This window comes from Hyperolius riggenbachi, chromosome 5 (assembly GCF_040937935.1).
Source record: "Hyperolius riggenbachi isolate aHypRig1 chromosome 5, aHypRig1.pri, whole genome shotgun sequence".
Taxonomy (NCBI): domain Eukaryota; kingdom Metazoa; phylum Chordata; class Amphibia; order Anura; family Hyperoliidae; genus Hyperolius; species Hyperolius riggenbachi.
In genome coordinates this window covers 272239503-272265727 of record NC_090650.1, presented here as the reverse complement: position 1 = coordinate 272265727, position 26225 = coordinate 272239503, and the positions used below count along the sequence as shown (strand labels likewise).

At 44.3% G+C, this 26225-nt stretch overlaps 1 protein-coding gene and 1 long non-coding RNA gene across 7 annotated transcripts in view; one reads left to right on the top strand and one right to left on the bottom strand.

Moving 5' to 3' along the window:
* The window catches only part of ATXN1 (ataxin 1), a 439823-nt gene that overhangs the window by 173853 nt on the left and 239745 nt on the right, over positions 1–26225 (top strand). For all 6 annotated transcript variants that reach the window (XM_068236936.1, XM_068236933.1, XM_068236934.1 and 3 more), the window contains one exon: positions 11942–12033. The gene's annotated coding sequence lies outside the window, so the exon portion shown is untranslated. The remainder of the gene's footprint in view (positions 1–11941; positions 12034–26225) is intronic.
* LOC137518726 (uncharacterized) overlaps positions 1–26225 on the bottom strand; it is a 102878-nt gene that overhangs the window by 51133 nt on the left and 25520 nt on the right. The window lies entirely within an intron of this gene.

Below are 26225 nucleotides of genomic sequence, written 5' to 3'. Positions count from 1 at the left end.
CTGCATACCTGTACTGTGAACCCACCACTGCATACCTGTTCAGTGAACCCACCACTGCATACCTGTTCAGTGAACCCGCCACTGCATACGTGTTCTGTGAACCCACCACTGCATACCTGTTCAGTGAACCCACCACTGCATACCTGTTGTGTTCAGTGAACCTGCCACTGCATACCTGTTCTGTTCAGTGGACCCGCCACTGCATACCTGTTCAGTGAACCCACCACTGCATACCTGTTGTGTTCAGTGAACCTGCCACTGCATACCTGTTCTGTGAACCCGCCACTGCATACCTGTTCTGTTCAGTGGACCCGCCACTGTATACCTGTTCTGTTCAGTGAACCCGCCACTGTATACCTGTTCAGTGAACCCGCCACTGCATACCTGTTCTGTTCAGTGAACCTGCCACTGCATACCTGTTCTGTGAACCCGCCACTGTATACCTGTACTGTTCAGTGAACCCGCCACTGCATACCTGTTCTGTTCAGTGGACCCACTACTGTATACCTGTTCTGTTTAGTGAACCCACCACTGTATACCTGTACTGTTCAGTGAACCCGCCACTGCATACCTGTTCTGTTCAGTGGACCCGCTACTGTATACCTGTTCTGTTCAGTGAGCCCGCCACTGCATACCTGTTCTGTTCAGTGAACCTGCCACTGTTTACCTGTTCTGTTCAGTGAACCCGCCACTGTATACCTGTTCAGTGAACCCGCCACTGCATACCTGTTGTGTTCAGTGAACCCGCCACTGTATACCTGTTCTGTTCAGTGAACCCGCCACTGCATGCCTGTTGTGTTCAGTGAACCCGCCACTGTATACCTGTTCTGTTCAGTGAACCCGCCACTGCATACCTGTTGTGTTCAGTGAACCCGCCACTGTATACCTGTACTGTTCAGTGAACCCGCCACTGCATACCTGTTCTGTTCAGTGAACCTGCCACTGTATACTTGTTCTGTTCAGTGAACCCGCCACTGTATACCTGTTCAGTGAACCCGCCACTGCATACCTGTTGTGTTCAGTGAACCCGCCACTGTATACCTGTTCTGTTCAGTGAACCCGCCACTGCATACCTGTTGTGTTCAGTGAACCCGCCACTGTATACCTGTTCTGTTCAGTGAACCCGCCACTGCATACCTGTTGTGTTCAGTGAACCTGCCACTGTATACCTGTTCTGTTCAGTGAACCCGCCACTGTATACCTGTTCAGTGAACCCGCCACTGCATACCTGTTGTGTTCAGTGAACCCGCCACTGTATACCTGTACTGTTCAGTGAACCCGCCACTGCATACCTGTTCTGTTCAGTGAACCTGCCACTGTATACCTGTTCTGTTCAGTGAACCCGCCACTGTATACCTGTTCAGTGAACCCACCACTGCATACCTGTTGTGTTCAGTGAACCCGCCACTGTATACCTGTTCAGTAAACCCGCCACTGCATACCTGTTCTGTTCAGTGAACCTGCCACTGCATACCTGTTCTGTGAACCCGCCACTGCATACCTGTTCTGTTCAGTGGACCCGCTACTGTATACCTGTTCTGTTCAGTGAACCCGCCACTGCATACCTGTTCTGTTCAGCGAACCTGCCACTGTATACCTGTTCTGTTCAGTGAACCCGCCACTGTATACCTGTTCAGTGAACCCGCCACTGCATACCTGTTCTGTTCAGTGAACCCGCCACTGTATACCTGTTCAGTGAACCCGCCACTGCATACCTGTTGTGTTCAGTGAACCCGCCACTGTATACCTGTACTGTTCAGTGAACCCGCCACTGCATACCTGTTCTGTTCAGTGAACCTGCCACTGTATACCTGTTCTGTTCAGTGAACCCGCCACTGTATACCTGTTCAGTGAACCCGCCACTGCATACCTGTTGTGTTCAGTGAACCCGCCACTGTATACCTGTACTGTTCAGTGAACCCGCCACTGCATACCTGTTGTGTTCAGTGAACCTGCCACTGTATACCTGTTCTGTTCAGTGAACCCGCCACTGTATACCTGTTTAGTGAACCCGCCACTGCATACCTGTTGTGTTCAGTGAACCCGCCACTGTATACCTGTTCAGTGAACCCGCCACTGCATACCTGTTCTGTTCAGTGAACCTGCCACTGCATACCTGTTCTGTTCAGTGAACCCGCCACTGCATACCTGTTGTGTTCAGTGAACCCGCCACTGTATACCTGTACTGTTCAGTGAACCCGCCACTGCATACCTGTTCTGTTCAGTGAACCTGCCACTGTATACCTGTTCTGTTCAGTGAACCCGCCACTGTATACCTGTTCAGTGAACCCGCCACTGCATACCTGTTGTGTTCAGTGAACCCGCCACTGTATACCTGTACTGTTCAGTGAACCCGCCACTGCATACCTGTTGTGTTCAGTGAACCTGCCACTGTATACCTGTTCTGTTCAGTGAACCCGCCACTGTATACCTGTTTAGTGAACCCGCCACTGCATACCTGTTGTGTTCAGTGAACCCGCCACTGTATACCTGTTCAGTGAACCCGCCACTGCATACCTGTTCTGTTCAGTGAACCTGCCACTGCATACCTGTTCTGTGAACCCGCCACTGTATACCTGTACTGTTCAGTGAACCCGCCACTGCATACCTGTTCTGTTCAGTGGACCCGCTACTGTATACCTGTTCTGTTCAGTGAACCCGCCACTGCATACCTGTTGTGTTCAGTGAACCTGCCACTGTATACCTGTACTGTTCAGTGAACCTGCCACTGCATACCTGTTCTGTTCAGTGAACCTGCCACTGCATACCTGTTCTGTGAACCCGCCACTGTATACCTGTTCAGTGAACCCACCGCATCAGTGCGCATACCTGTGCAGTTAAGTGAACCCACCTACCTACGTGAGTGCACGCAGTGTGATATACCACTCCGTGCATACCTGATATGGACAAAACAGGTAGAGGAAGAGGTAGTGCCAGAGCCAGAGGAAGGCCACCCGGCAGGTCTGCGCGAGGTCGTGTAAATGTAATTTCGTGTGGACCTGGCCCACAGTACAGTGCTCGGAAGAAGGCACGTCCCATCACCTCCCAAGATTGTCAGGATGTGGTTGAGTATTTAGCGACACAGAACACCTCATCTTGCTCAGCCACCAGCGCTACTACTAGCACCACTTCCGCTGCATTTGACACTTCGCAAGAATTATTTAGTGTTGAAATCACTGATGCACAGCCATTGTTGTTACAGCCAGATGAATTTTCACCAGCTCATATGTCTGAGTTACGCGGCAACACTATGGATGTAACGTGTAAGGAGGATGAAGGACCTACTGATGGTGCATGTTTGGATTTGTCTGAGGTAAGCGAAGCTGGGCAGGATGATTACGATGATAGGGATCCTCTGTATGTACCCAATAGAGGAGATGAAGAGGGGGACAGTTCAGAGGGGGAGTCAGAGAGTAGTAGGAGGAGAGAAGTTGCTGAAAGAAGCTGGGGCAGCTCTTCGTCAGAAACAGCTGGTGGCAGTGTCCGGCACCATGTATCGCCACCTATGTACAGCCAGCCAACTTTCCCTTCAGCATCAGCTGCTGAGGTCCCCATAGTGCCCACATCCCAGGGTGGCTCAGCGGTGTGGAAATTTTTTAATGTGTGTGCCTCAGATCGGACCAAAGCCATCTGTTCGCTCTGCCAACAAAAATTGAGCCGTGGAAAGGCCAACACTCACGTAGGGACAAGTGCCTTACGAAGGCACCTGGAGAAAAGGCACAAACAGCAATGGGATGGCCACCCGAGCAAAAGCAGCAGCAGCACACAAAAGAAAAGTCACTCTCCTTCTCCTCTTCCTCCTTCAGGTGCATCATCTGCTTCTGCCGCTTTCTCACTTCCCCCTTCACAGGCACCCTCCTCCACTCCGCCTCTGCCCTTGAGCGCTTCCTGCTCCTCTGCCCACAGCAGCAGTCAGGTGTCCGTGAAGGAAATGTTTGAGCAAAAGAAGCCAATTTCGGCCAGTCACCCCCTTGCCCGGCGTCTGACAGCTGGCGTGGCGGAACTGTTAGTTTGCCAGCTGCTACCATACCGGCTGGTGGACTCTGAGGCCTTCCGTAAATTTGTGGCCATCGGAACACCGCAGTGGAAGATGCCAGGCCGCACTTATTTTTCGAGAAAGGCCATACCCCAACTGCACCGTGAAGTTGAGAGGCAAGTGGTGTCATCTCTTGCGAAGAGCGTTGGGTCAAGGGTACACCTGACCACGGATGCCTGGTCTGCCAAGCACGGGCAGGGCCGCTACATTACGTACACAGCCCATTGGGTCAACCTGGTGGTGAACGATGGCAAGCAGGGCGCAGCGGACCAAATTGTGACACCTCCACGGCTTGCAGGCAGGCCTCCTGCCACCTCCTCTCCTCCTGCTACATGCTCTTCGCTGTCCTCCTCCTCCTTGGCTGAGTGGCAGTTCTCCTCTCCAGCTACACAGCCCCAGCTCCGCAGGGCCTATGCTGCATGCCAGGTACGACGGTGTCACGCCATCTTAGACATGTCTTGTCTCAAAGCGGAGAGTCACACTGGAGCAGCTCTCCTGGCTGCTCTTAAGAAACAGGTGGATGAGTGGCTGACCCCGCACCACCTGGAGATAGGCAACGTGGTGTGCGACAACGGCAGCAATCTGCTTGCCGCTTTGCATATGGGGAAGCTGACACACATACCCTGCATGGCACATGTCATGAATCTAGTTGTTCAAAGATTTGTGGCAAAGTACCCTGGCTTAGCGGATGTCCTGAAGCAGGCCAGGAAGTTTTGTGGGCATTTGAGGCGGTCTTACACAGCCATGGCACGCTTTGCGGAAATTCAACGGAAAAACAACATGCCGGTGAGACGCCTCATTTGCGATAGCCCGACTCGCTGGAATTCGACCCTGCTCATGTTCTCCCGCCTGCTAGAACAGAAGAAAGCTGTCACCCAGTACCTCTACAACTACAGTAGAATGAAACAGTCTGGGAAGATGGGGATGTTCTGGCCCGACAACTGGACACTGATGAAAAATGCATGCAGGCTCATGCGGCCGTTTGAGGAGGTGACCAACCTGGTGAGCCGAAGTGAGGGCACCATCAGCGACTTAATTCCCTACGCTTACTTCTTGGAGCGTGCTGTGCGTAGAGTGGCGGATGAAGCTGCGAATGAGCGTGACTAGGAACCGTTACGGCAGGAACAGGCATGGGACCAATTTTCATCAGACCCAGCTGTTTCCTCAACACCTGCGGCAGCACAGAGGGGGGAGGAGGAGGAAGAAGAGAAGTCGTGTGCAGAAGATGAGTCAGACTCAGAGGATGATGAGCAAGGTGTTTCTTTGGGGGAGGAGGAGGAGGAGGGGACGGCGGCAGGAGAACACCCGCAGCAGGCGTCGCAGGGGGCTTGTGCTGCTCAACCTTCCCGTGGTATTGTTCGCGGCTGGGGGGAGGAGGTTGACTTACGTGACGTCACTGAGGAAGAGCAAGAGGAGATGGAGGGTACTGGATCCGACTTTGTGCAGATGTCGTCTTTTATGCTGTCCTGCCTGTTGAGGGACCCCCGTATAAAAAACCTCAAGGGGAATGAGCTGTACTGGGTGGCCACACTACTAGACCCTCGGTACAGGCACAAAGTGGCGGACCTGTTACCAACTCACCTGAAGGTGGAAAGGATGCAGCACATGCAGAACCAGCTGTCAACTATGCTTTACAATGCCTTAAAGGGTGATGTGACAGCACAACGCCAGCAAGGTACCACTGCCACTAATCCTCCTCCCGTGTCCACGCAGTCAAAGACAGGACGCTCCAGGGATCTCATGGTGATGTCGGACATGCGGACGTTCTTTAGTCCAATGCCTCGCCGTAGCCCTTCCGGATCCACCCTCCACCAACGCCTGGAACGGCAGGTAGCTGACTACCTGGCCTTAAGTGTGGATGTAGACACTGCTGTGAACAGCGATGAGGAACCCTTGAACTACTGGGTGCGCAGGCTTGACCTGTGGCCAGAGCTGTCCCAATTTGCCATCCAACTTCTCTCCTGCCCTGCCGCAAGCGTCCTGTCAGAAAGGACCTTCAGCGCAGCTGGAGGCATTGTCACTGAGAAGAGAAGTCGCCTAAGTCACAAGTGTTAAGTACCTCACCTTTATCAAAATGAATGAGGCATGGATCCCGGAGGGCTGCTGCTCGCCCCAAGACTAAGTCAGTCCCCGCACACACAGCATCTCTGCCTGCACGCCGTGTGACTGGCTGCCTGGCCTGTCCCTCCACACAGCATGTCTGCCTGCAGGCCGCTTGACTACCTTCTCCGCCACCACCAACAGGGTCCGGGACTCCAGGCGGATTGCTGAATTTTTTAGGCCGCTGCTAGCAGCGGCCGCTGTAATAATTTTTCTGGTGCGTGTACATGACTGCCTAATTTTTCTGGCTGCACTGCGGGCAGCTGCAACAACAAAAGAAAAGGCATGTACATGCGACCATTCCCCTTCGTGATCATTACCTTGCCGTGGTGAAGGGGCTTGCGTATCACAATGAAGCAATGACCGGCGCCTAGATGAGTGTCTCGGGGGGCACACAAAAGATAATAAGGTCGTTGCTTCATTGTGGTCAGACCAAATTTGATCAGCTGGACAGTCACTGTTCTGTCATTCAGCTACATCAGCCAGGCGACCATATGGGCTGTAAAGCCACCAAAACCTGCACTCTCGCCATGGTGCGCACCAGTCCAGCACGGCCGTCACTACACAAACAGCTGTTTGCGGTGCGTTACACAGTGAGTTTGGTGTGTCAGTGTGAAGCAGTACCTTAATTACACTACCTGATTGATGTATACACATGCAAGATGTTTTAAAGCACTTTAGGCCTGTCATTTAGCATTCAATGTGATTTCTGCCCTTAAAACGCTGCTTTGCGTCAAATCCAGATTTTTCCCGGGGACTTTTGGCGTGTATCCCACTCCGCCATGCCCCCCTCCAGGTGTTAGACCCCTTGAAACATCTTTTCCATCACTTTTGTGGCCAGCATAATTTTTTTTTTTCAAAGTTCGCATCCCCATTGAAGTCTATTGCGGTTCGCGAACTTTAACGCGAACCGAACGTTCCGCGAAAGTTCGCGAACCTAAAATCGGAGGTTCGGCCCAACTCTATATATGACTGTAGTAGAGATTCGATTGATAAGACTATATGCTGTGATGCTCTGTGGAAAATGTGAGAACTATATAAATACTAAATAATGCTAATAACCCCATACATAGAAATAGATCTGAACCAGCCAATTAGAAAATCAATGCTGGCTTCCAACCACCACTGCTCATTCCGTCAAACTGCAGAGCATTGGACCTGGTGTGATCGGAGCCAAATTCCTCGCTCTGTTTGTTATATTTTTCTGCTAGCAATCAAAAAGAAGCATCATGTGCAACTTCTAATTTGCAGCCTTTGTGTGGCTATTTGCTAAACTGAAAACAGATGAATGAAGACTGTACACTGCCATTAGGAGCTATTAAGATTTCACAGAACCAAGAATTCTAGGCTTATTATTGTGAAGAATTATACGCAATTACTTTATGGCCTCAATTGATCAGAAATAGTATGAAATTGTATGCAGCACTTGACATTTTTGCTTTTCAAGGTGCTCCTGCTGGGTTTTTAACCACACAGTGATTGTGTTTGATAGTGTGACAGCAAGGTATTTTAAAATAATCCTTTGGTCAATTTGTAAAGCAAAAAAAATGTTTAGTGAGAGCCATGACAAAGGGCTTTTAGTGGTAAAGTGGAATAAAAAAAATTGGTAGCTGCTACACCCTTTCGCCCTGTCCAACAAGCTTAATGAAGAGCGAATAATAAAGCGTTTGTTATGTCCACAATAAAAAAAATCATTCTAAAATCATTCTAATTTGCTCTGTGTTTGTGTCACATTACTGGGCATTTGTTTTGTGTTTGGTGATTAGTTATTGTTACTTTATTACAAGCAGCCGTGACAACAAAGCTGATGCCCTGTATCGGACAGGAAGTGATGTAATATACATGCTAAGTTGGTAATCATGAAACTGGATAACTGCTCATCTTTGCAGAATTGCAAGCATTAGCTTCAAGCATGATTATGTATATATTAGCTAGAGATCTTGTAGAATGACCCATTTTATTATGTCTGAAAAATGTAGAAATTCGAAGCAAGCTGTCTGGTTTGGATACTATTAAACTGTCATTTACATTGATCAGGCAAAACATTAGAACTGCCTGCTTGATACTTTGCAGCTCTCCTTTTTGCTGTCAAAACCGCTCTGTCCCATCAAGGCACTGACTACATAATACCTCTAAATGTGTCCTGTGGTATTTGGTACTTATTCCGGACATGGCTAATTTAAATTTACACCTCGTCTACTGCCTCTCATCTCTGCTAGGATGTAGATTTCAGTCTCCTGCAACTCTTGGCAAAGCTGTACTCGGCTGAGCTCAGTGCACTGGTCAGGAGCTGTTTTCATTGGTTCCTGACCCTGTTATCACTGAGCCAATAACAGTAAACACAGCACTAAAATTTTGGGGTGGTGGTTTGGGGGCTCTGGTACCTAATTAGTTCACCCCACAGACTATTTTACTACAGCTTCAGCTGGCATTTGTCTTTGGCGATACCGCCGTGTAAGAGTGACGGGAGCATACACACATGCATATTTGTCCTGTTTGTGGTAGCAAGGCACAAACTGGGCGTGTATGTACAACCAGTTTGTGCTGAGTAGTTAAAGTGGGATTATATTCCTAACATTTCAGTAACTACTTTATTACATAAAAGAACATTCACATGCATTCCTTCACATTCCCTTTATTTAAAAACCTTGAGTCATCTGCAAAGGCAAATGTAACCATTGCCAGCTAAAGCTCTTGAGGATTGTGTCTTCACTCTTCCCCCTTCCCTCTGCTGAATTGACACATTGACCTGGCAACAGCTGAGTCACTTCTACAGAGTAGGAGGAGGGCAGTGTGAAGACACATACATGCCTCAGAGAACTTTAGCCAGCAATGATTACAATTGTTGATGACCAGAAATAACAAGCTTCACCTGCTCTCTGTAGTGAAAATAAAGGTTTATACAAACCAGGAATGTGTGGGAATGCATCACATGTTCTTTTATGTAACTAAGAGTACTTACTGAAATTTTAGTTTTGGGAGTATATTCCCACTATAAGGAGCAAAATCCTGAGGGTTCCGATATAGTTAAAGTGTTGGTGGGCTTATAAACATGTAAGGATATTTGCAGTTGTTTTTGCTACAGTGTCCAATCAGCCATTCCTGTATATATTTCCTTCACACATTTCCAGCACTGCCTCTCTCTGTTCCTATAGCTAATCAGAAGTTTAGGTTCATATGAGTGAAAGCACATTCTGTACTGTTTTAAAAAGGATTAAGTAGCATCCTCCTTATTCCTTACTACAGTATTACGTTAAAGCACACCTGAGGTGAGAGAGATATGGAGGCTGCCACTTTTACTTTTTTACATCTTAGCTGTTGAAACCTGAAAAAGAAAAATGTCCTCAAGATGCATGCCTAATACTAATATAACAAAACTGTGTGTTGTTAGTTAAGTTACCAAAGGGTGCATTTGAATCATTGGGGTGTGCAGTCTCAGTCACAATTTCTCCAGACATGCAGTGTCTGTGAGCTGCACAGTATGTCTGGAATAACAATATGGAAGTATTATGGCGATGCTATCATAAAACATCACCCCTTCATTGGTTTATTGCAGCTGAAATAAAGCAAGGCATTAAAAATCAGCATATCTATTCATGTTGCCTTGGAGATAAAAACATGTTTGCAGTGATATATAGCTTCTCAGAAGTACACCACAATTATGTTCCATTTTGTGCAATTATTCAGCCCCCATAGTTATTGGACAGAAAACAATACTCTGCTGCTATATTGCCTAAACTGTCTCAAAAGTATTTATATATATATATATACAATTATATTACATAATGCTACATGCCTTTTCTATGAGATAGTTGCTCTGGAAACCAAGTAATAATGATCATTATCTTCATTAGTCATATTTACAAAGCATGATTAGAATGATAAAACTTTTAGGATCGTTGCACCTACACTGGATAATTTTGCTTTTTCCGGTCTTGCTTTTCCATACGGTGTTCCAGATGCAATCCTACATGCACCCTGCGCACCATTGCTACTCTCTTCCACTCTAATCACCTCTCTCTCCACTTTCACACAAAGGATTTCTCCCAAGCCTTTCCCATCTTTTGAAACTTGTGAACACTTGCCCAGAATCAGTACCTTTTGTAATCTTCAAAGTGCATTCTAAAAACCTGACCTTTTCAGGCTTACTGAACCATCGTTATCTTCAGCTGTCCAGTTAGACTCACACTCCCTCCTTAAACCGTGCATGGCTTTTGGGCTCCCCTTACCTGATGCGCTGATTATCTCTTCTGTTGCATCTTGGTATCGCTGTATCTGTTTTTTGGTTATACTGTAGCTGAACATAGTTACGTAGTTATTGGGGTTGAAAAAAGCCCATCAAGTTAAGCCAAAGTCAAGTTAAATATGGTATAACCCTAGCCTGCACCTTTACGTGTCACATTTTTATGTTTTTGCACAGGTTGTGCTATAGAACTTGATATTACCTGGAACATGAAAGTTATATACACTGATCAGCCAAAAATAAAAACCATTGAACCGATCCAATTAACTTTTTCTCCTAAGTTTTCTCCTATGAGTTAATGTTCATCTTCTGTTTAACTTTTCAGCACTCTTCAGTTGAAAAAGTACCCCAGAATAGGCAAAAAGTACTGTCAAAATTATTCTGAGTATTTTCTTGCTTGCTGTTGGTTTAAAGGGCATTTTATTGATAAGTTGTGAAATGTTACCGTAGGAGAAAACTTAGGAGTAAAAGTGAAATGAATTGGGCTCCATATGTCTAATAATGTGTACGTCCCTCTGGTTAAGGCCAGCAGGTATATAACCTTTTGAATCATGGACTGAACAGAACCAATGAAGGTGTCCTGTGGTATCTGGTACCATAACAGTAGCAGCAGATTGAAGCTCTCTGTTATTAGGGAATGCTCTTGCCTTGAAGGGATGAATGTGGTATCCAAAAAAATGTGTCAAAATACCGTCTGCAGAATTAAAAAGGAAATGTGATTCATCAGGCCACCTTCTTCTATTGCTCCTTGATCCAGTTTGGATGCTGATTTGCAGGTAATTTCAGGTGTGGGCAGGGGTCAGTGTGAACATTCTGGCTTTTTTGCAGGTACACGTATGCAGCAAGATGTGATGCACTGTGTGTTCCGATCATAATCTCCTACAGCCAGCATCTGGTTTTTAGCATTTTGTTTCATCATAACTCTTCTGTTGAGCTGGATCCAATAGATTAATCTTCCCTCTCTGTAAAAGAGCATTGGGATGCCATGACCCTGATGCTGGTTCACTGCTTCTCCTGCCTTGGACCACTTTTTGTACACACTAACCAATATACAAAACACCCCACAAGACTTTCTAGTTGTCTAGCCTTCACAATTTGGCTCTTGTCAAAGTCATTCAACACTTAATCTTGCCTATTTTTCATATGTAGAACACGAACTTCGAGATCCCTGTTTTTACTTTTTTTTTTTTTTTTTTTTGCTGTCAAATATATATCACAACTTAACAGATCCCATTGTAATGACAATCACTCCTCAGTGGTTTTAATATTGTTGCTGAATTTTAATCCGTGTATGGTTTTTTTGTGAGTGCACATTTTATTATTATACTGTATATATGTTAATTGATTTGATGTAACAGGAAATCACTGGTAGGGAGCAACAGGGGCTATTGGCTTAGTTCCATAAAGTTGCTTATTTTTCCCTACCTTTGCTACGATTGCCATTGTATGGCTTGATTTACTGTTCAGATTTCTTTTTGTAGTTGCATTTAAGAATATGACCTAATATTATGTAAATAATGAATTTAATAAAAAAAAAATTTTTTAAAAATTGTGTTTTTCAGTGTAAAGGTCAGGAAAGCAAACCGTGTTTGAAAGAGTCGAGAATGAAATGCCGTAGAAACTAAGGATGCTGGTGATCACAATCCGTCACATGGTAAGGAAATATTGTAAAAATTATTAACTGGGTGTAATAGAAATATTACCACCTGGCTACTCAGTTAACTGCAGACTTATTTTTATGATTCTTGCATTACTATGTAAGTCTATTGTCAATAATCAATACATTTAAGCAGAGGGGTTTATTTTTAAATCCTTAGCTCACTTAAGTCTTATAATTACATTTCATCAAAAAAGTTCAATAAAAAAATTATACAGCAAAACATTTTTTTGTTTTTCAATAGAAAAAAAATTAAACGTACAGCTAGAATGGATCTACAATGTCACTGCTGACCTTACTGCCCCGTGATGCTTAGTAAATCATTAGATGCAAGCAGAATGCAGATGAATATGTCCATTCCAAAAGTTTGGACCATGGCGACAGTAGAAGGCAAAGCTTTAGGTACAGTTGGGTTCACCCTTTTCCAGAGTGGTACTGAACTTGTTATTGTCTGGATGCACCGTACACTTGCCAAGTCTGCAAAGGACAGGAGTTAACTTGCGAAACATTAGCCAACTTTATCACTTACATGTAGTATGAGATTTTACCTGCATAGTCTGTTCATAGTATTCAAAACGGTTGGCCCTCACGTTACATGGAGGTGATAAAATTGGCCAGTCATTGGCCAATCAAAATTGGTGTACCAGGCTTAAAGAGAGTCTGAAGCCATAATAAAAATGGCTTTTTTCCTTATATATAGCAGGGGCATGTGTGCCCCTGCTAAAACGCCGCTATCCCGCGGCTAAACAAGGGTCCTTTCCCCTCCAAATCCATCCTGTGCTGCCCGGGGAGAGCTTCCGTGTGAGGCAGGGCTATGAGCTGCAGCCCTGCCTCACGCATCTATCAGTGGCGGATCTCCGCCTCTCCCCCGCCCCTCTCAGTCTTCCTTCGTTGAGAGGGGCGGGGGAGAGGCGGAGATCAGTCGCTGATAGACGCGTGTGAGGCAGGGCTGCAGCTCATAGCCTTGCCTCACACGGAAGCGCACAGGGGCAGCAAAATCTATGACCAAGTTGGTCGTGATTTTGCAGGGGGGGATTTGGAGGGGAAAGGACCCTTGTTCAGCCGCAGGATAGCGGCGTTTTAACAGGGGCACACGTGCCCCTGCTATATATAAGGAAAAAGCCATTTTTATTATGGCTTCAGACTCTCTTTAAGTCGTGTATTTACATTTCCCTGTACAAAACCCAAGACTCAACTTATAAACAAACTCTATTTACAAAGAACCTTCCGGAACAGAACCTGTTTACAAGTAAAAGTAGACTGAGCAAAACTTTCAGAAAGTTTGTAAGAGCAGCAATCAATGGTGGCAGGATTTCTATCTTGACAGGTACCCTTTTTTTTTCCATATGCTTAGCACAGGTTGTAAACGATGCATGACAGTCAAAATAAAGTGCTTGTTTATCAGAGGTAAACCCTATGAAATTTTAACATTGAGCACGATTCAGCAGTTACCGCCTATCAAGGTAAACATCTGGAAGTGAATTCAATGTATTGTAAAATTACAGGCATTACAAAAGCAGCAGTGTTATCTGTACATGCATGGGGTAGAGCAGGAGATGACAACTGCATCTGGGTGGTCCATTAAAAGGCCTTGAAAGATATGTGATGCTGAAAGCTGTGACAGTCACTTTATTACTGCATTAGTTGCTTAGCTTAATAGCTACATTCTTGTCATTGTTTCTACTTATTGAAAACGCAGACTTGCTACAGAGACACATTTTATAGAACACTCTGTGTTCCTGGAGCGCTGTCTTCTTCAGGTAATGTGCAAGTTACGGAAATGGTAGGTAAGCAGCTTTAGATGTTCTCAGAACAATGTGTGAACAAGGCCTGCAGAAGACACAGGGGCCTGATTCAGTTTAATGTTAGAACTTGTACTGCTGAGGAATTAAAATAATTGCCTCCAGTCTAAAAGCCTTTGGCCTGAGCTCTATTATTATAATAATGTTGCTGCTATTGTTGTTATAATAATGATGATGGTGATAATAAGAAATCAGGCAGTACCCTTAAGTTACATTTTTTTCATACATACAAAGAAAGTTGTCTCCATGTACAAAATATACATAGGGCTTGATTCACAAAAGAGTGCTAACTGTTAGCATGAGCATTTTCGTGCGAATTTTCGCATTTGCACGCGATCACAAATTTTCACACGCAATTAGACGGTTTTGCACACAAACACAAATTTTCGCGTGAAATCGTTATCGTTTTTGCGTGAAAATTCAAGATGTTGCAATATGGTCAATTTATGGGCGATATCAGTCGATCGCACCTGGTGGAAGAAATAGATTGGTGGTGAGTCAGGAGCAGAGGTAGATTGACGGCCCATTGCATTGCACTTAACTGAATAGGGCAATGCTGCAGTAGATAGATTTTTAATAGATTTCATGCTGAAAACTATTAAAATCTTTGTGCAGTCTGTGGCAGTAATAGATCCCTCTCAAAAACAGATCTGACAGGCCACATCTATCTGATAATGGAATCTGCTGGTTATCTATAAGCGCGTGGCATCCTGCATAGGAAAATTTTTTAGTAATGCAAGTTGGTGTAATTTTATGTGGGTAGAAGGAGGCCGGATCTTTTTGTACCCTTGGGGGGCATCTGTACTGCGTCAGCCAAATTCCATCTAGCACAACTGTTAAGCTGTACCAGGCCCTAAACCACTATCAGAGAATCCAAATGTGCTCAGTGTAATTTACCATAGGTACAGGAATAGCCATACTTAAGCACATATTTACTACCATGGTATGCATTGATTTAATTGCATGAGACTTGCTGACAGACACACCTCACTGCACATCCCACATCAGGGACACAGACATTATTATAGCCTAGAGGTAAGGTAAGCAGTTAGTTTTAACCTTCCTGGCGGTAACGTTTCGGGGTAAGCCACGCAGGAGGTTTTCTCAGGCTCTGCTGGGCCGATTTGCTTAATTTTTTTTTTTTTTGCTGCACGCAGCTAGCACTTTGCTAGCTGCGTCAGCACCCTGATCGCCACCGCCCCGCGCTCGATCGCTGCTATCCGTCACGCCGCCCCCCACCCCCACCCCCCCGACCCCCTGCGCTGCCTGGCCAATCAGTGCCAGGCAGCGCTGAGGGGTGGATCAGGACTCCCAATGACGCCATGGCGATGGGGGAAGCCCTCCAGGAAATCCCGTTCTTTGAACGGGATTTCCTGATCGGAGATCGCCAAAGGCGTTCGAATTGGGCGGGGGGATGACGCTGAGCAGTGGCCATCATGTAGCGAGCCCTGGGCTCGCTACATGATTTAAAAAAAACAAAAACTGCTACGCTGCCTCCTGGCGGAATTAATTAGACCGCCAGGAGGGTTAAAGGAAAGCTTATTACAGTACCAGGTAAAAATATGCATACTAGGATTCCATATTTCTAGCCATGCACCTAGGAGTGTATAACATATCCTGAGTTTTGAACAAAAGCTTCAACACTGAATATTTCTATTTTCCATAACAGTGCTCAGAGATGTCTGGAATAGTTTACTAGAGCTTTCATAGCAAGCTATCCCATTCTGACATTCTTGTCGTGATTCATTTTGCAATCTTAGTTTATTGCTGGAATGTTTTCCCATAATGTGATCTAGAATTGAGACCACGTCATTTTTGTAAAGCAAGGAGAGGTAGAACCTCTGTCAGATTTGTGTTGCTGTCTCCCACCAGTTTCCTTTCCTATTGACACAACTGGCCACATTAATGGACATGGTGTCACCAGAACAGGAAGCAAGGGAAATTCCCCCCCAAGCAGGTTCAGACAGCCACAACAACATGATGTAAGTTTTATCCATTCTCCACTCCACCAAATACAGAAAAAGTGGCTATAGTAAGTGCTTTAATGTCCTAGATCAATGGCATATGTCTCACCACTGTGCAATTTTTCCTGTATTGTAATTTGAGCAACCTTGTGTCAGCTGACACTGCCATAATCTTGTTGCCAGTGGCAGTTAAAGTACCCCTGAATTGGAATAATAAATTGAACGAAGCCCATAGTAGACTATATTACCTTCTTTTTAGTCTTCAGACGCTACCCATTGGGCCAGATTTATCAAAGCATTACTGACAGGTTTTTCTTAAACTGTTCTAACCTGCAGAGGAACTGTTTTGCATGATAATAAGAAACTTATTAAATCCTATGTAATAGTGGCAGGTTAGCGTGGATTTCTAGAGCTGCACTACAGTTAAGAAAAGTGCAAATCCCTCCCTAAACTGTCACAGATTAGGAAGTGCTTAATAGCAGATTTACAAGTAGTGCAGCAGTGCAGGCTAGGCATGATTTGTGAAGTGCTGCTCCCCCTGCTGCCATGTGTCCTGTGAAGCTGTTCTGTGCTTTGAGTGTTGAGAATTGATTCAATACAGCAGATGTATTGGTTGTCTCAGCAACAGTAATTTCCCTCACACACTGCTCTGCCTGAGAGACCTTCCTAACTCATCCTATTCTTAACAATTTAAGAAGTAATCTGCATTATTTAGCGATTTCTTAGGATGCCTGGGACAATTTTGCATGGATTTCTAAAAACCTACAAATATTTTGTCTCCGACACACTTTATAAATGTCCCCAATTGTGTTTGGTGTCCCTCCAAGTCCCTGTCCCCAGTCCTCTAAGTATTTGACTGGACCCCCCCTGTCAAAAATCTTTTAGGAAGTTACTCCGATTGGCCCATCATGATTCAGAGCTTCACAGGCATGAGTTCTGAACTATGTGTACTCAGATAGTTGACTGAATTGAATCCCTTCCCTGAGACAGTGGAATTGTGCATATTCAGGATTTTATTTGCTCGTGACCGTGAACCACCAATGCTTATTTTCTTCATTGTTGATAGATGGTTTTCTGCATGTAGAACGAAAGTAGAACATGTTGGGCTTTAATTGCATGCAGTAAGATAAACACACATGCTTTCTTTGTAGAAGAGATAAGGAGTTCTTTTCTTTTGCTTGCTTTCATAGAAATCTGTTAATCTATTTATACTCCCCTATCAAAGACATCTGAGACGCACAGTTCTGACTATCCTTTCACAGAGAAATGTCTGAAAATATAATAGCTCTTTAAATTATTCAGAGAAAGTGGATATAAGATTACTAGAGTCTCTGCAACTGTCAGGACCTCTATGTCTCACACCAGACAGGTCTGCCGTAAATGCTCAGGAATTCCAGAGTAATAGAATCTCTTATGTCCACCCAGAACATTTTTTCTGTAGTGGATTATGCTAAAAAGCTCAGTTATTTCCAAGAAAACTTTTGATATGGCCAGGTTCATTTCAGATCTATCTAAATCAAAGCGAAGGTTTAATATGTTGCTCACTGCTCGTATGATCCCATTAGAAGACCGACAATGGCAAAATACTCTGGCTTTTGCAGAAAGGCATCTTGGGCTCCATCTGTGCCAGAAATGGCATGGCACTTGTGGTCTTTCAAAGAAAGGCCCACAGGGCAGGTGCTTAAAGGGGCACTACGGCGAAAATTTTTAAATTTGTGCAAACACATACAAATAAGAAGTACGTTTTTTCCAGAGTAAAATGAGCCATAAATTACTTTTCTCCTATGTTGCTGTCACTTACAGTAGGCAGTAGAAATCTCTTCATAGGGGATTCTCGGTAAGGCTTTCATTCTTTATAAAGATATTCCCTGAAAATGATTTAAACAATGATACTGGCCAGCTTCCCTGGCCAACTGCCATTCACTAAGTGCTTTTGAAAAGGAATAAATTAGTGAGATTCCCCCATGAGGAGATGGACTAGTCCAAAACCTAGTCACTTCTGTCAGGTTTCTACTACCTACTGTAAGTGACCACAACATAGGAGAAAAGTAATTTATGGCTCATTTTACTCTGGAAAAAATGTACCTCATATCTGTACTGTATATGTTTGCACATATTTAAAATTTTACAATTTTTCACCATAGTGCCCCTTTAAAGGTACGTCCATATGCTAGCAGAAGCAAGGTACCTGAATGTATAAGATAGTGCCATTCTTTCTGGGAGAATTCTGCTTAGGACACGTTTGGCTCAAAGGCTGGGGTCCAGATCACATGCTGTTAAAGAGACACTGAAGCGAAAAAAAAATTATGTTATTATGATTTGTATGTGTAGTACAGCTAAGAAATAAAACATTAAGATCAGATACATCAGTCTAATTGTTTCCAGTACAGGAAGAGTTAAGAAACTCTAGTCGTTATCGCTAGGCAAAAAAGCAATTAAGCTCTGCCACTTTCAAAGTCGTGGAGAGGGCTGTTATCTGACTTTTATTATCTCAAGTGTTCTTGAACTATTTTCTATTTCTCTGCCAGAGGAGAGGTCATTAGTTCACAGACTGCTCTGAAAGAATCATTTTGAATGCTGAGTGTTGTGTAATCTGCACATATTATAGAATGATGCAATGTTAGAAAAAACACTATATACCTGAAAATAAAAATATGAGAATATTTTCTTTGCTGCTAAACTTCTAGTAATTATTCATAGTACACAACCAATTCATTATATCATATATTTTTTTCGCTTCAGTGTCTCTTTAAGAATGTGTGGGATGTTTTAAAGGAATACTGTAGGGGGGTCTGGGGAAAATGAGTTGAACTTATCCGGGGCTTCTAATGGTCCCCCGTAGACATCCTGTGCCCGCGCAGCCACTTACCGATGCTCCGGCCCTGCCTCCAGTTCACTTCTGGAATTTCAGACTTTAAAGTCTGAAAACCACTGCCCCTACGTTGCCGTGTCCTCGCTCCCGCTGATGTCACCAGGAGCGTACTGCGCAGGCACAGACCATACTGGGCCTCCGCAGTACGCTCCTGGTGACATCGACGGGAGCAGGGACATGGCAACGCAGGCGCAGTGGTTTTCAGATTTTAAAGTGGACCCAAATTAAAAATACAAGATTTCAGAAATAAAATCTATTTTCTAAATTATAATAATACATTTTTTCAGCTGCATGATGACAAATATAAAATATTTTACATTTATTGGAGGAATCCCTCCCTTCCTTTCAAATTGCCGGGACAAAATCCGGCAAACTGGTGAAGTAGGTGGTGTCTGGCAATGGAGGAATTGCTAATGGCTGCCCCCAGTATAATCCTAGTTATGAAAAGAGAAGGGTAAAATCATGCAATGAAATGCTCATAGGCTTAAAGGAGTGTTTATTTATCTTTGTATGTGTCAGAGTGGTGCAACTAAATATTTTTAATTAAAAAAAATGTTTGGTTTGGGTCCGCTTTAAAGTCTGAAATTCCAGAAGTGAACCAGAGGCAAGGGCCGGAACAATTGTGAGTGGCTGCGCGGGCACAGGATGTCTGCGGGGACCATTAAAAGCCCCAGGTAAGTTCAACTCATTTTCCTCTGACCCCCCCTACTCTATTCCTTTAAACCAAGACATGGTTCCAAATTAGAACCTCAGACCACAGGTGTGAGAAAAGGGTCATAAATCTGAGATTTCCTGGAGTGTCCGGCACTGATGCTTTATCTGGCACGGCTAGGCCTGTTTGCTATGATTATCTAGCAGCCTAGACAGTGACCACAGGTAGAGGGAGTGTGCAGTACTTGTAACTGCAAGTCTGTGTTTCTAATGGTTTGAATTCTTTGGTTTTTCATAGTTGCCCTTATTTGTAGCAAATGTTTTCTAATGGCAAGGCATTGGCTCTTCCTTTTAAATGTCCATATTCACTATAGTGGTGTTAGGAAGTGCTGAAGACTCTGACCCACATAATCAGAGATTTCCTGTAATCTAAGAGGAGCTGTGTTGTTATGGAAAAATATAAAGCTTCAGGAATTCTTTCTTAGGGCACAGTTTCTCATATTAACCAATCAGAAAATGTTGTTTAATTTAGGAACCTCAAAACCCAAAAGAACACAAAAGGCAATGTGTGTGGTAATCTGGGTTTAACTGGCGGTGAATATAATTTCAGAGATTTTATACTCACAAACTCTGGTTGCATATGGAACCACCACCAAAGAAGGTTTGAGGGGAGTTGCAGCTTGGGTCAAAGTTGGTCACACTTCTGATGCAGGAGAACACTAACCTTGCCTAGTAAAACTAGATTGCTGGCTTGTTTAAAATGGATAGTAAGCACAGGCACTTGCATTCTGAAGCAGGACACCTAATACTTGGTAGAGATATTTATTTAGCCCACAAAATGCGTTCTTTGCCAGCTAGCTATGTACCCACCTGACGTTTTTTCAAGACTATTTTCCAGACGACCGTCGATTTTTACTTGACGTCGCCAGGTGGTTACAGAAGCACGATTGCGAACATTGTATAGCATCGCACGATGACTAAAGACTGACCCTGTTGATTGGATCTTTAAGATCCCTGACAATGCGCAAAGTACCGCGATCGCTGGAAGTCTCGCTCTCGCCACCGTGTATGTCGCGTGACCTTGTGCTTTACCCGCTGACAGGAAGGGACATTGCAGGACGGGGTGAGTACGCAGCTTAACCACTTTGCATTTAACAGCCCCACCTAGCGTTTCCACCCCACCCTTTAGATTGTAAGCCTCTGGCAGGGTCCTCCACTCCCGAGTGTAATCTACAGGATCATGTACTCCTGTCCTATGACAGCCTGCACTTGTATTACTGGGCCTACCTAACCAGCCCATATTGCATGATGATGTATTTTGTACAATTTGCATGTATAACTTTGTTCTCTGTTGTATAACCTTTTTATGTCTGTCATCCTTGTATCGTTGTATATATTTATTGTCCAGCGCTGCGTAATATGTTGGCCATGGGCGTCCGCAGACAATTTTCCAGGGGGGGGGGGGACAAAAAAGGGGGAGGAAAATGTGGGGCGGCGCGCACAGCGCGACGAAAATCTGGGGCGGCGCTGTGTGGCGTGCGTAGCGCGCCAAAAAATGGGGCCGCACCGGAAAATGGGTGTGGTCATGAACCAGAATGTGGTTGTGGGTGGAGACAAGTTTACATGAACCAAGCAATGGTGGGACATTAGCTTAGGACAGTGGTGGCGAACCTTTTGGAGGTCGAGTGTCCAAACTGCAAAGCCACTTTACTATCACAAAGTGCCAACAGCAATTTAAACTAAATACAAACGTTTTAACTCATACATGAACATTATGGAAAATCCAAGTTGAAAATAAACTGTGAAGATAAACAATTCATCCATCCTACTCCTGAAAAATTTATTCATTTTTTTAGAACCTCCCAGTTTCATTTTCTGTTTTAAAAAGCGGAAAAAGTAGGTTTAATGCTATTGTCTCATATGATGATGATTCAGCTTTTTCCATAGTCTCGCAGTTAGCAATCATGTGACCCCCCAACAAGACAAATTCAGCAATCATGAGGCCCCCAACAAGACAAATTCAGCAATCTTAAGGCCCCCAACAAATCATGAGTCCCCCAACAAGACAAAGTCAGTAACCATGAGGCCCCCAATAAGACAAATTCAGCAGTCATGAGTCACATAAATAGACAGCATTTCACATAAATAGGTAGAATGCCCCCTTAATATGTAGACACCTCTCAACTGGCAGCAGTTCCCCAAAATACACTCAATCTGACAGCAGTGGTTCCCCAAAAATAGGTAGCCCCAGGTCTATAGGTGTCCCCAGAATAGGAGGCCAGCGGTATAGATGTCCCCAGAACTGGTAGCCAGGGGTAGAGATGTCCCCAGAACAGGTAGCCAGGGGTATATGTGCCCAGTATATGTAGGCAGGGGTATATGTGCCCAGTATATGTAGCCAGAGGTATATGTGCCCAGTATATGTAGTCAGGGGTATATGTGCCCAGTATATGTAGTCAGGGGTATATGTGCCCAGTATATGTAGTCAGGGGTATATGTGCCCAGTATATGTAGTCAGGGGTATATGTGCCCAGTATATGTAGTCAGGGGTATATGTGCCCAGTATATGTAGTCAGGGGTATATGTGCCCAGTATATGTAGGCAGCGGTATATGTGCCCAGTATATGTAGCCAGGGGTATATGTGCCCAGTATCTGTAGGCAGGGGTATATGTGCCCAGTATATGTAGGCAGGGGTATATGTGCCAAGTATATGTAGCCAGGGGTATATGTGCCCAGTATCTGTAGGCAGGGGTATATGTGCCCAGTATATGTAGGCAGGGGTATATGTGCCAAGTATATGTAGGCAGGGATATATGTGCCCAGTATATGTAGGCAGGGATATATGTGCCCAGTATATGTAGGCAGGTGTATATGTCCCAGTATATGTAGTCAGGTGTATATGTGCCCAGTATATGTAGTCAGGGGTATATGTGCCCAGTATATGTAGGCAGCGGTATATGTGCCCAGTATATGTAGGCAGGGGTATATGTGCCCAGTATATGTAGGCAGGGGTATATGTGCCCAGTATATATAGCCAGGGGTATTTGTGCCCAGTATATGTAGCCAGGGGTATATGTGCCCAGTATATGTAGTCAGGGGTATATGTGCCCAGTATATGTAGTCAGGGGTATATGTGCCCAGTATATGTAGGCAGGGGTATATGTGCCCAGTATATGTAGGCAGGGGTATATGTGCCCAGTATATGTAGTCAGGGGTATATGTGCCCAGTATATGTAGGCAGCGGTATATGTGCCCAGTATATGTAGGCAGCGGTATATGTGCCCAGTATATGCAGGCAGGGGTATATGTGCCCAGTATATGTAGGCAACGGTATATGTGCCCAGTATATGTAGGCAGCGGTATATGTGCCCAGTATATGTAGGCAGGGGTATATGTGCCCAGTATATGTAGGCAGGGGTATATGTGCCCAGTATATATAGCCAGGGGTATTTGTGCCCAGTATATGTAGCCAGGGGTATATGTGCCCAGTATATGTAGTCAGGGGTATATGTGCCCAGTATATGTAGGCAGGGGTATATGTGCCCAGTATATGTAGTCAGGGGTATATGTGCCCAGTATATGTAGGCAGCGGTATATGTGCCCAGTATATGTAGGCAGCGGTATATGTGCCCAGTATATGTAGGCAGCGGTATATGTGCCCAGTATATGTAGGCAGGGGTATATGTGCCCAGTATATGTAGGCAGCGGTATATGTGCCCAGTATATGTAGTCAGGGGTATATGTGCCCAGTATATGTAGGCAACGGTATATGTGCCCAGTATATGTAGTCAGGGGTATATGTGCCCAGTATATGTAGGCAGCGGTATATGTGCCCAGTATATGTAGGCAGGGGTATATGTGCCCAGTATATGTAGGCAGCGGTATATGTGCCCAGTATATGTAGGCAGCGGTATATGTGCCCAGTATATGTAGGCAGCGGTATATGTGCCCAGTATATGTAGTCAGGGGTATATGTGCCCAGTATATGTAGTCAGGGGTATATGTGCCCAGTATATGTAGTCAGGGGTATATGTGCCCAGTATATATAGGCAGCGGTATATGTGCCCAGTATATGTAGGCAGGGGTATATGTGTCCAGTATATGTAGGCAGGGGTATATGTGCCCAGTATATGTAGTCAGGGGTATATGTGCCCAGTATATGTAGGCAGGGGTATATGTGCCCAGTATATGTTGTCAGGGGTATATGTGCCCAGTATATGTAGGCAGCGGTATATGTGCCCAGTATATATAGCCAGGGGTATATGTGCCCAATACATGTAGTCAGGGGTATATGTGCCCAGTATATGTAGTCAGGGGTATATGTGCCCAGTATATGTAGGCAGCGGTATATGTGCCCAGTATATGTAGGCAGGGGTATATGCGCCCAGTATATATAGGCAGGGGTATATGTGCCCAGTATAACTAGCCAGGGGTATATGTGCCCAGTATATATAGCCAGGGGTATATGTGCCCAGTATATGTAGGCAGGGGTATATGTGCCCAGTATATGTAGGCAGGGGTATATGTCCCCAGAAAAAGTAGCCAGGTGTGCCCCAGCAGGAGGGGAGCAGCGCAGAGAAGAGGGAGAGCTATGGGCACTCACCTTAGGGGGCTCTCCCTCCCTCGCTCTACCCTCCAGAGTGAAGTGTGCAGCGGCTGGGCAGCGGGTGGAACTTACCTCCTCTCGTCGCACGCGCCGGATGGATTAGCCGCTACTCTGGTCTGGTCCAGACCAGAGTGCGGCACCAGAACTTCCGGCGCAGGAGCGAGACGAGGTAACATGTTCCCTTTCACCAATTCGTATTGCAGCTGATAGTGCCAGGGGTGCGCTCTTAAGAGTACCCGATTGTGCACAGCAGGGCTGAAAGCTACATCAGTATATCTACGTCATGGTGGCTTGGAGGATGCCACAGGTGACGTAGATAAACTGAGCTGTGGAGTAAGTGGTTAAGGGTTCATGCTTACACAGACTTTTTAGATTTTCATTTAATTTATCACCTTGGGTGCCACCATATAAATATTTGTATGATTATATAGAATATGCCATTTTCCGTTCTGGTGGATACTGGGAATCAGAATTATTGATACGTGGGAATCAGAATTATTGATACGAGTCACTGCATATTGTATATAATCATTGCTATTTGTGTCATTACTCCATACAAGTTGTGGGCTATTCTGGAACAAGTTTATAGTTCATCTCTACAATTGTTAATCACTGCATATTAAATACACAACATTTGCAGTGCTGGAATTCAAATGTACAAAGATGTTATGATTCTCCCTGCATAATTTTGTTTCCATACAACTTGAAATGTGCAATAACATACCCAAATGCTTTTATCCCTAATTAATAGAAATTTCTCAATGGAGGAAAAAATTAGGAGTAGAAGCCCTAACTCGCAATTCAACTTTTCTCTCCCTGAAAATTGGTTGCTTTTCACTCCATAACTCTGAGCAAAAGGTACAGATGGACCCTATTATGTATGCAATTAGAAAAGTGGTATAGTTTAGTTTAGGATGTTCTATTCGTTTATTTTCTACTTTCCTTTTTCATTCTCCGTGCCTTATCAGTCTTTATTCGAATTATTGACATATCCTCATAGGCTTAGATACAGAGATACTACAATTAATAAGCATTATTCTCTTTTATATTTTAGGTTACTACGTTACTATCCTCTTAGTGTACAACTTTTTCATATATTAGTTTCAGTATATGCTGTCGATAGGCCCAAGGCCCCCTGTTATCGACAGTCACATTGCTCAACCATGTACGCATGGTATCAGCCTACTCGGCTCAGTTAATGATACCATGTTTGGTTTATAAAAAAATGTTATTACCAAGAACTAGATTGTTTGCTGTTTAATGATCACCTTCTTATAAATGTTACCTAAGATAGGATTTCTTACACAGTGTATAAGCCTTACAATGCTTTTGTAATGAGATTTTCTCTTCTGTTGAACACTATTACGTCAATTGAATGCTTAAAACTTTATTAAAAAGATTTTCATGGAAATGTGCAATAATAGTTAGAACTAGTTGACTTGGCCTTCTGACTTCAGTCTAGCTACAGTTAGATTGTAAGCTCGCAAGGGCAGGGTCATCCTCCTAATGTTTACTGTTTTGTAACAATATTTGTGCTGCTTGGAACTCTGCTGTACATTTGTTAGTTGTATCTATGTTCCCCTTGTCGTCTTATTGTGCTTTATAAAGCGATGCGGAATATGTTGGCGCTATATAAATAAAAAATAATAATAATAATCCAGTTTTATGTTCACTACTGTAAATGAGAAGTCAATTGATGTCAACATGACTGTAAACTGATGCCAGAAGCCTATGTACACTAAAGGATCCCTGAACTTTAAAAAAAAAAAACCAAACTATTTAAAACAAAAAAAAACCATATCCGCATTGTTTGCAAACAGTTGAATCTCCTAGCTGTCTCCTTTGGTCTGCATGTGATGCCATTCTGCTACTGTATCCATTTGGAAACTACTGAGTGTCACCAACAAACTGTGTTCAGGGATGGAGTGGATCTGGACAGAGGAGGAAGACTGTCTCTCCTTCTTTCTTGTATCGTCTTTGAAAGGAGTACCAAACTTAAGACAGGAATTGTAAGGACCCGGAAGATGGTATTACGTAAGAACGGTGCAGTGACATAGCACCACTCACACACACATTTGGATTACGTGCAAAATTCAGTGCCTGTTCAGGGGTATTTTAAGGACCTTTTGTATATGAGCAGATTGATGTCAGACCAATGGCTAAGAAGTGAATGGAAATGTTAAACCTGGAAATTCCATTTGCAGTCATAATTCTAATTAATTATGCATTAATGAAAATATGTTTCTAATCCACTGGAATAAATTGACTCGGATAGCCACACATGCATTCCATA